Source organism: Hoplias malabaricus, chromosome 14 (genome assembly GCF_029633855.1).
Source record: "Hoplias malabaricus isolate fHopMal1 chromosome 14, fHopMal1.hap1, whole genome shotgun sequence".
In the NCBI taxonomy this organism is placed as follows: Eukaryota; Metazoa; Chordata; class Actinopteri; order Characiformes; family Erythrinidae; genus Hoplias; species Hoplias malabaricus.
The window spans coordinates 863,865-873,522 of NC_089813.1; the positions used below are offsets into that span (position 1 = coordinate 863,865).

A 9,658-nucleotide genomic window follows, 5' to 3' on the forward strand; every position below is an offset into this window, starting at 1 on the left:
GTTTGAATTCCCACAGAAACTCATGTGTAACTCGAGCTGTTTAGTTTTGTAGCACTTTCCCTCTGTGTTTACTTTCATGCAGTTAGCGCTCTCCTGAATTTAGAGTCAGTTCCACCTTAAGTAATGTAACTGTAACAGCAAAAATAAGTCAATTAGCAAACCGACTGCTTTATACACATCATGAACATCACCTTTAAAGTGCTAGACACTAGAGCATTGTGGGAAATGTAGTTAAATTCCGCCCCTGGTCTAAATACCCAGTGCTGAAGTTTGGGTAGAGCTTTAATCACTGCCTTAGCGCTAACTACAGCAGGACTAGCCTGAGACAGCGGAAAACAGAGCGAGACCGTGATGGACAGTGTGAGGTGTCCTGAGTGTTGGGGAGCAGAGAGAAGGCCTGATTGGTCAGAGGTGGAGAGCATTACGCAGACTAAAGAGCCCAGATGAAGAAAAAGCAAAAAGGAGATCTCCTAAATATCTCAGTAGTTTCTCCTAGACAACAACGTGATTAGATGAAGAGACAAAAAGAAACTTTAGCATCTCCTGCTGCTCAAATGTGTCTCACGTGTGTCTCGTGGAGATCTCAGTGAAGTCACTAACTGTGCTCGGGATTTCCCGTGCCCCACGAAGAGACGCATGATTCCGACACTGGAGAGAAATCTGAATCTCCTCTCACCCGCTGTAGACGCGCTGATGCGCAGTGACCACCAGGGGGCGACGTTTCACCATCATTCTCTGCTCTCTACGGTTTTAATTTTACAGATTCTCAAACTCTAAAGGGCTCAGCTCTCTCAGATCTCTCTTAGATCTCTCTCAGATCTACACAACTCACACATTCGTTCTAAAGTGTGTAGAAAAGTTCAGGAATTCAGTTAGACACCGGTCACTAAGTAAATGTTAGTTTAATTTTCATATTTACTTTATTCCCAGTAGAATTTTATCGAGCTTAAAAATAACCCTCAAATGTAGAGATATACTGGTTTAAATCACAGACAAACACACACACACACACACACACACACTGCTAAACAGAAAGGGGTCGGGCACAAGAAAAGAATGTGTGAGTAGTTTTTTTTCTGAGAGGGAAGTATTGATTTTCTCTCTTCTATCACTTCTCTCTCTCACACACACACACACACACTGTCTCTCATTTCCTCCTCTCTGGAGGTGAGAGTGGAGATCATGTTGAGGTCAGGGGGATCAGTATGTGTGTGTGTGTGTGTGTGTGTGTGTGTGTGTGTGTGTGTGTGTGTGTGTGTGTGTGTGTGTGAAAGCCAAGGCTGCAACCAAGGTGGCTGATAAATTGTACAGTAAGCTCCACGAGGTCAAGGAGAGGGAGGGAGAGAGAGAGAGAGAGAGAGAGAGAGAGAGAGAGAGAGAGAGAGAGAGAGATGGAGAGAGAGAGAGAGAGAGAGAGAAAGAAAGAGAGAGAGATGGAGAGAGAGAGATGAGAGAGAGAGACAGAGAGAGAGAGAGAGAGAGAGAGAGAGAGAGAGATGGAGAGAGAGAGGTGTACTGCTGGTTTTATAAAAGTTGGTGTGTTAATACAGGGTGACCTCAAACACACACACAGACAAACACATACACCATCTGGACATAAATATACACTCTGATGGATAGTGTTCTTTGTTTAAAGAGCCAGTTCTGCCGATTTATTATAACACACACACACACACACACACACACACAGTTGTAATAAAGAGTTACGGTGCGCTTGGGTAACTCTGCAGGTTTAAACATGACCACGGTCTGAAAAGAAACTAACACGTCACTTTCAACTGGAAACATTCCTGAGACGAGTTGGACGTTGTGAATTTGCTGTAATTTCTGGGACAGTCTTCAACAACATGTGTCAGTGCTTTGGGGGCGGGGCTTCAGAGAGCAGCGAATGGGTGTTCTTCCCCTCCCCAGAGACTCTTCAGCTTTGTGTGGAATATTTGCCTGAATTCACACCAAAGACATTTTCACAAATGAATCTCAGGAAGAAGTCTGGAGAATCAGGTCTGTTCACACTGTAACGCACTGTGGAAGCTGGATGTTCTCACAGCTGGGAATGTTCTGCGTGCTTTAGACATGGGGCATCACCTATGGAACAGATCCTATGAGGAATGGTATTATTCTCCAGAACATTCCTGGCTCTGTTCAGACTCCGATTTTACGCGGAATGTGTAGCAAAGGCTGGCAGGATAAAGTCCAGGTATCGACTGGGACAGATGTTACAGATGTTTGTGTTCACACACAGCTCCTCAAAATAAATTTGGGTAATGTTCTGGGTCACTGCGTGTGAGAAGGGGCTTAAGGATCACACTGGTGTCAGACGTGGGATTCTCCTGGAGAAAGGGCTCCAGGGATTCCTCAGAAAATCCGAAAGGTGAACAGCATCAAACCTCCAGCTGGGGGAGTGAGAGAGGGGAGCATTGGTCTTGCTCTCAGCCTAAAACAAGCTAAACAACTAACTGCAATCTGCAGCTCAGCTGAGCGTAAATGTGCCACACTGGTGTCAGAAGTGGGATACCTCAGAGTAGTAGACAAAGTTCCAGAGACTCCAGAGTAAATACGGAAGTGAATGGCATCTAAGTTCCAGCTGGGGGAGTTAGAGAGTCCAGTGTTTTATTAGCCTGAGGGGGCTAGCCACCATGCTAAACGGCTAGCCCTAGTTAGAAGCACTCCAGAGCTCGGAGGGTCTGTGATTAAAGTTGCCTCTATGTTAATTTCACATGAAAAAAACTGCATTTCTGTCCTTTGTCTTTATATAGTGAGGGCGGTGTGAGATTATACTGAGCTGATACAGTCAATGTCCTCACTCCAAGGACAAGGCAGGTGTCCAGAGTAAAGAGGGAAGAGTCCTCTCTGGAGGTGAAAGTGCTAATGGATGACAGGGTGAGTCCTGGCCTCATTAGAAAGTGGCAGGACACCAAATACACACTGTCCCCCGACTCCTGGACACGTCTTATAATGAATGACTGACCTCTGCCTATTTAAAAACACACAGTGTGTACAGTCTCTGCAGGGAATGCTCTGGAGCAGCTGCGCATGAGCCTAAAGTTATCAGGTTCAATGCCAAGTGTAGGCCAGAGGGGTGTCAGGACGCCTGAACATTGGAACTGTGTTTTCCAAGTGGAATGAGAGCAGGTGAATAGAGAATCAGAGACAAGACACAGAAACAGGAGAAAAGCAGGAAGGAGGAGGGTGTATGATAAAAGAGAGAGAGAGAGAGAGAGAGAGAGAGAGAGAGAGAGAGAGAGAGAGAGAGAGACAGAGAGAGAGACAGAGAGAGGGAGGGAGGGGTGAAGAGATAGGGAGTAAACCTGGGCAAGAGAGAGCAAGGTAGAGAGAGAGTAAAACGGAGAGATATGGAGAAGGAGAAAGAAAGAAAGTAAGAAAGAAAGAAAGGACGGACGGACGGAACAGAAAAAGCGGGAAGATCTAACAGGAGAGGAGAAAGCTTGTAGCTGAGACGACGTGTTCCTCAACCGTTCCTCAGACGTTCTTCTGGTGCTCCTCAGCCTGGAGAGAAACTGGATCAGAGGTAAGCCTCAGAAATGTTTACCTTAAAAATCCTTTACTCTCCTTTGATCTGGACGTTGGTGTCAGTTGTTGGGATTATTGTAATTGTATGTAAATGAGGATCTTCAAAATCAAACAGTAAACATGTTCCCTCCACGTGACTGTAGTGTGGTCTGGACCTGAGGCTGTTAGAGTGAGTGAGTGAGTGAGTGAGTGAGTGAGTGAGTGAGTGAGTGATTGTGTGAAACCGTCCCCAGGTGTGAGTGACTGGGTGAGTGAGTGTGTGAAACTGTCCCCAGATGTGTGACTGGGTGAGTGAGTAGGTGACTGTGTGAAACCATCCCCAGGTGTGAGTGACTGGGTGAGTGTTTGAGTGATTGTGTGAAACCATCCCCATGTGTGAGTGAATAGGTGACTGTGTGAAACCATCCCCAGGTGTGAATGACTGGGTGAGTGAGTGAGTGAGTGAGTGAGTGTGTGAAACTGTCCCCAGGTGTGAGTGACTGGGTGAGTGAGTAGGTGACTGTGTGAAACCATCCCCAGGTGTGAGTGACTGGGTGAGTGTTTGAGTGAGTGGGTGACTGTGTGAAACTGTCCCCAGGTGTGAGTGACTGGGTGAGTGTGTGGGTGAGTGTGTGAGTGAGTGGGTGACTGTGTGAAACCGTCTACAGGTGTGAGTGACTGGGTGAGTGTGTGAGTGAGTGAGGGGGTCACTGTGTGAAACCATCCCCAGGTGTGAATGACTGGGTGAGTGTGGGAGTGACTGGGTGACTGTGTGAAACTGTCCCCAGGTGTGAGTGACGGGGTGACTGTGTGAAACCATCCCCAGGTGTGAATGACTGGGTGAGTGAGTGAGTGAGTGAGTGGGTGACTGTGTGAAACCATCCCCAGGTGTGAATGACTGGGTGAGTGTGTGAGTGAGTGAGTGAGTGAGTGAGTGAAACCGTCCCCAGGTGTGAATGACTGGGTGAGTGTGTGAGTGAGTGGGTGACTGTGTGAAACTGTCTACAGGTGTGAGTGACTGGGTGAGTGTGTGAGTGGGTGACTGTGTGAAACCGTCCCCAGGTGTGAATGACTGGGTGAGTGTGTGAGTGAGTGAGTGAGTGAGTGAGTGAGTGAGTGAGTGAGTGAGTGAGTGAGTGAAACCGTCCCCAGGTGTGAATGACTGGGTGAGTGTGTGAGTGAGTGGGTGACTGTGTGAAACTGTCTACAGGTGTGAGTGTGTGGTGCTCTGTTCAGTGTGTGTTTGCCTTATGCCTGGTGTTTCTGGGTAGGCTCCAGACCCACTACAAACTTCCTTTTCTGAATGAATGAATTATGAATTAATTATGAATTAATTATGTTAATGATCTGAATGAATCAGTTCATCGGCTCAGTCCTGTGTTCTTCTGGGCGTCTGTGTTTAGGCTTGAGTTTGTGATGTTATAAAGCGTCTGGTTTCGTAAACAAGTTCCACCCTGCCTCTACAACTCCACACACACACAGACACACACACACACACACACACACACACACACACACACACATTCACAGGAAGAAAAACTCTTACAATGCAACACCAGCAGCATGAAGAGGGAGGACAGGCTGCAACACGCTCAGAGTAAACACTGCTCGCCCCGCGCTGCTCCTGAGATGGAGGACAGTCATCAGGAGTGTGTTCCTCTCTTCACTGCAGCTACAGCCTCCACTACTCTTCTCCAGGAAAATTGCTATGAGGACTTGATGGATGGTGTTGAAGGAAAAAACAAACAAATCCAGTGTTTGTTAGATTTGCCATTAACTGGACCTAGTGACTGTAAAGAGCCTCATCGTTAGCTGTGGCCCCGCCTCCTGAGGCCAGGGCTGCATCTGAATTCATGTTCTACACCCTACACTCTCCTACAGCGAGTACATACTATTCTCATGATGCACTTTATAAAACAATGTTACACACAGAGCAAAAGTCAGTCAGCATTTTTACAGCCTTTAAGATCCTCAAGAGCAGAAACCGTGCCTCTATAAACACGCCTCCATCAGCAGAAACCACACCTCCATCAGCAGAAACCATGCCTCCATCAGCAGAAACCACACCTCCATCAGCAGAAACCATGCCTCCATCAGCAGAAACCACACCTCCATCAGCAGAAACCACACCTCCATCAGCAGAAACCACACCCCCATCAGCAGAAACCACACCTCCATTAGCAGAAAACACACCTCCATCAGCAGAAACCACACCTCCATCAGCAGAATCCACACCTCCATCAGCAGAAACCACACCCACATCAGCAGAAACCACACCTCCATCAGCAGAATCCACACCTCCATCAGCAGAATCCACACCTCAATCAGCAGAAACCACACCTCCATCAGCAGAAACCACACCTCAATCAGCAGAAACCACGCCTCCATCAGCAGAAACCACACCCCCATCAGCAGAAACCACACCTCCATTAGCAGAAAACACACCTCCATCAGCAGAAACCACACCTCCATCAGCAGAATCCACACCCACATCAGCAGAAACCACACCTCCATCAGCAGAATCCACGCCTCCATCAGCAGAAGCCATGCCTCTATGAACACCCTTCACTCTGCAGACACCACACCTCCATCAGCAGAAACCACACCTCCGTCAGCAGAAAACACACCTCCATCAGCAGAAACCATGCCTCCGTCAGCAGAAAACACGCCTCTATAAACACCTCCATCAGTAGAAACCACGCCTCCATCAGCAGAAGCATGCCTCTATGAACACCCCTCACTCTGCAGACACCACACCCCCATCAGCAGAAAACACGCCTCCATCAGCAGAATCCACACCTCAATCAGCAGAAACCACACCTCCATCAGCAGGATCCACACCTCCATCAGCAGAAAACACGCCTCCATCAGCAGGATCCACACCTCAATCAGCAGAAACCATGCCTCCATCAGCAGAAGCCATGCCTCTATGAACACCCCTCACTCTGCAGACACCACACCTCAATCAGCAGAAACCACGCCTCTATAAACACACCTCCATCAGCATAAACCACGCCTCCATCAGCAGAAACCACACCTCCATCAGCAGAAACCGTGCCTCTATAAACACGCCTCCATCTGCATCAACCACACCTACATCAACAGAAACCATGCCTCAATAAACACGCCTCCATCAGCTGAAACCACACCTCCATCAGCAGAAACCACGCCTCTATCAGCAGAAACCATGCATCTATAAACACGCCTCCATCAGCAGAAACCACGCCTCCATCAGCAGAATCCACACCTCAATCAGCAGAAACCTCACCTCCATCAGAAGAAGCCACGCCTCCATCAGCAGAAACCACGCCTCTATAAACACACCTCCATCAGCAGAAACCACGCCTTCATCAGCAGGATCCACACCTCCATCAGCAGAAACCACACCTCCATCAGAAGAAGCCACGCCTCCATCAGCAGAAAGCATGCCTCAATGAACACACCTCCATCTGCATCAACCACACCTCAATCAGCAGAAACCACACCTCCATCAGAAGAAGCCACGCCTCCATCAGCAGAAAGCATGCCTCCATCAGCAGAAACCGTGCCTCTATAAACACGCCTCCATCTGCATCAACCACACCTCCATCTGCATCAACCACACCTCCATCAGAAGAAGCCACGCCTCCATCAGCAGAAAGCATGCCTCAATGAACACACCTCCATCTGCATCAACCACACCTCAATCAGCAGAAACCACACCTCCATCAGAAGAAGCCACGCCTCCATCAGCAGAAAGCATGCCTCCATCAGCAGAAACCGTGCCTCTATAAACACGCCTCCATCTGCATCAACCACACCTCCATCTGCATCAACCACACCTCCATCAGCAGAAACCACACCTCCATCAGCAGAAGCCATGCCTCCATCAGCAGGAACCACACTTCCTTCAACACAAACCATGCCTCTGGAAACAGAAGGTTTTGGTAACAGCTCATCACCTCATGTGTTCATCTGGAGCCCACCAACCCACACACTGTGAAACAAAACCCCAGTCAGTTCTCTGTGCGCTGCCTGAGTCAGAAACACAGGATAAAACGAGTCGTTCTGATTCTGCTCCGCTTCTGACGTCAAGTGCAGAGACTTTAGAATGGCCCCGCCCCCTCGTCTGAGTCTGTCCAATCACAGCGCTGGACCCGTGTTTATGTGAGAGCACAAAGACGAGGTTAAACTCAGCAAAACAGACACAACGAGCGCGGAGAAATAAGAGCACTGAGTAAAAACGGAGAAGAAAGAGAACAGAGTGAAAACGGCTAAAAACCAGAGCTTCTGCTCCTCGCTCCTCACTGCTGTGCGCTCGGGGTCGGGGTGAACAGCGAGCGGCTCATTATCATTTAAAGGAACAGGTGCTGAAAGCGGGCGTTCTGAACAGGGCTGTTTACACAGGGGGAGAACACTGCTGTGGGGCTCGTGGGGTTTCATTAAGAAACAGAACTATGTTCCACTGTGGAGAAGAGGGAGTATGGCACTTTTAAGGTGGAAATAGTAAAGACCTGGTGTGTGTATTTTAGCGTCCTCTGCTGTGGTCAGTGCTGGAGATGTGTCTGATTATAAAAGCCCTGCTCTGTCCTCCCTCTCCTCTCTGAGCGTCAGTGAACCTGGGGGATGGAAAATAAAGCGATAGAGTGAAGATAAAGTGAAATCCTGAAATAACTCTCCTTCGTGTCACGGTTAAGAGCCTCACGGGAAGCATTTTTTGGAAGAAAAGTGGGTTATGGGCTCTTTAACTCACTCTCCAACTGTCTCTGTCTCTCTGGAGAGTGCTGTGGACAGTACACACATCAACATCAAAGAATATCCGCTCTCCATCACCTCTACACCACCTCTACACCACCTCTCCATCACCTCTCCATCACCTCTACACCACATCTACACCACCTCTCCATCACCTCTACACCACCTCTACACCACCTCTCCATCACCTCTACACCACCTCTACACCACCTCTCCATCACCTCTACACCACCTCTATACCACCTCTCCATCACCTCTCCATCACCTCTCCATCACCTCTCCATCACCTCTACACCACCTCTACACCACCTCTCCATCACCTCTACACCACCTCTCCATCACCTCTATACCACCTCTCCATCACCTCTCCATCACCTCTACACCACCTCTCCATCACCTCTCCATCACCTCTACACCACCTCTCCATCACCTCTCCATCACCTCTCCATCACCTCTACACCACCTCTACACCACCTCTCCACCACCTCTACACCACCTCTCCATCACCTCTCCATCACCTCTACACCACCTCTACACCACCACTCCATCACCTCTACACCACCTCTACACCACCTCTACACCACCTCTCCATCACCTCTACACCACCTCTACACCACCTCTCCACCACCTCTCCATCACCTCTCCATCACCTCTCCATCACCTCTACACCACCTCTACACCACCTCTCCATCACCGCTACACCACCTCTACACCACCTCTTCATCACCTCTATACCACCTCTCCATCACCTCTCCATCACCTCTACACCACCTCTCCATCACCACTCCATCACCTCTACACCACCTCTACACCACCTCTCCATCACCTCTACACCACCTCTACACCACCTCTTCATCACCTCTATACCACCTCTCCATCACCTCTCCATCACCTCTACACCACCTCTACACCACCTCTCCATCACCTCTACACCACCTCTACACCACCTCTTCATCACCTCTATACCACCTCTCCATCACCTCTCCATCACCTCTACACCACCTCTACACCACCTCTCCATCACCTCTCCATCACCTCTCCACCACCTCTCCATCACCTCTCCACCACCTCTCCATCACCTCTACACCACCTCTACACCACCTCTCCATCACCTCTACACCACCTCTCCACCACCTCTCCATCACCTCTTCATCCCCTCTACACCACCTCTACACCACCTCTCCATCACCTCTCCATCACCTCTATACCACCTCTCCATCACCTCTCCACCACCTCTCCATCACCTCTCCATCACCTATCCACCACCTCTCCATCACCTCTCCATCAGCTCTCCACCATCTCTACACCACCTCTCCATCACCTCTACACCACCTCTCCATCACCTCTCCACCACTTCTCCATCACCTCTACACCACCTCTCCATCACCTCTCCACCACCTCTACACCACCTCTC

General features: G+C 49.2%; 1 protein-coding gene across 2 annotated transcripts in view; it reads left to right on the plus strand.

Moving 5' to 3' along the window:
* The first annotated feature begins 3,382 nt into the window (after positions 1 to 3,382).
* The window catches only part of lzts1 (leucine zipper, putative tumor suppressor 1), a 39,410-nt gene continuing 33,134 nt past the window's right edge, over positions 3,383 to 9,658 (plus strand). For both annotated transcript variants that reach the window (XM_066644806.1, XM_066644807.1), the window contains exon 1: positions 3,383 to 3,529. The gene's annotated coding sequence lies outside the window, so the exon portion shown is untranslated. The remainder of the gene's footprint in view (positions 3,530 to 9,658) is intronic.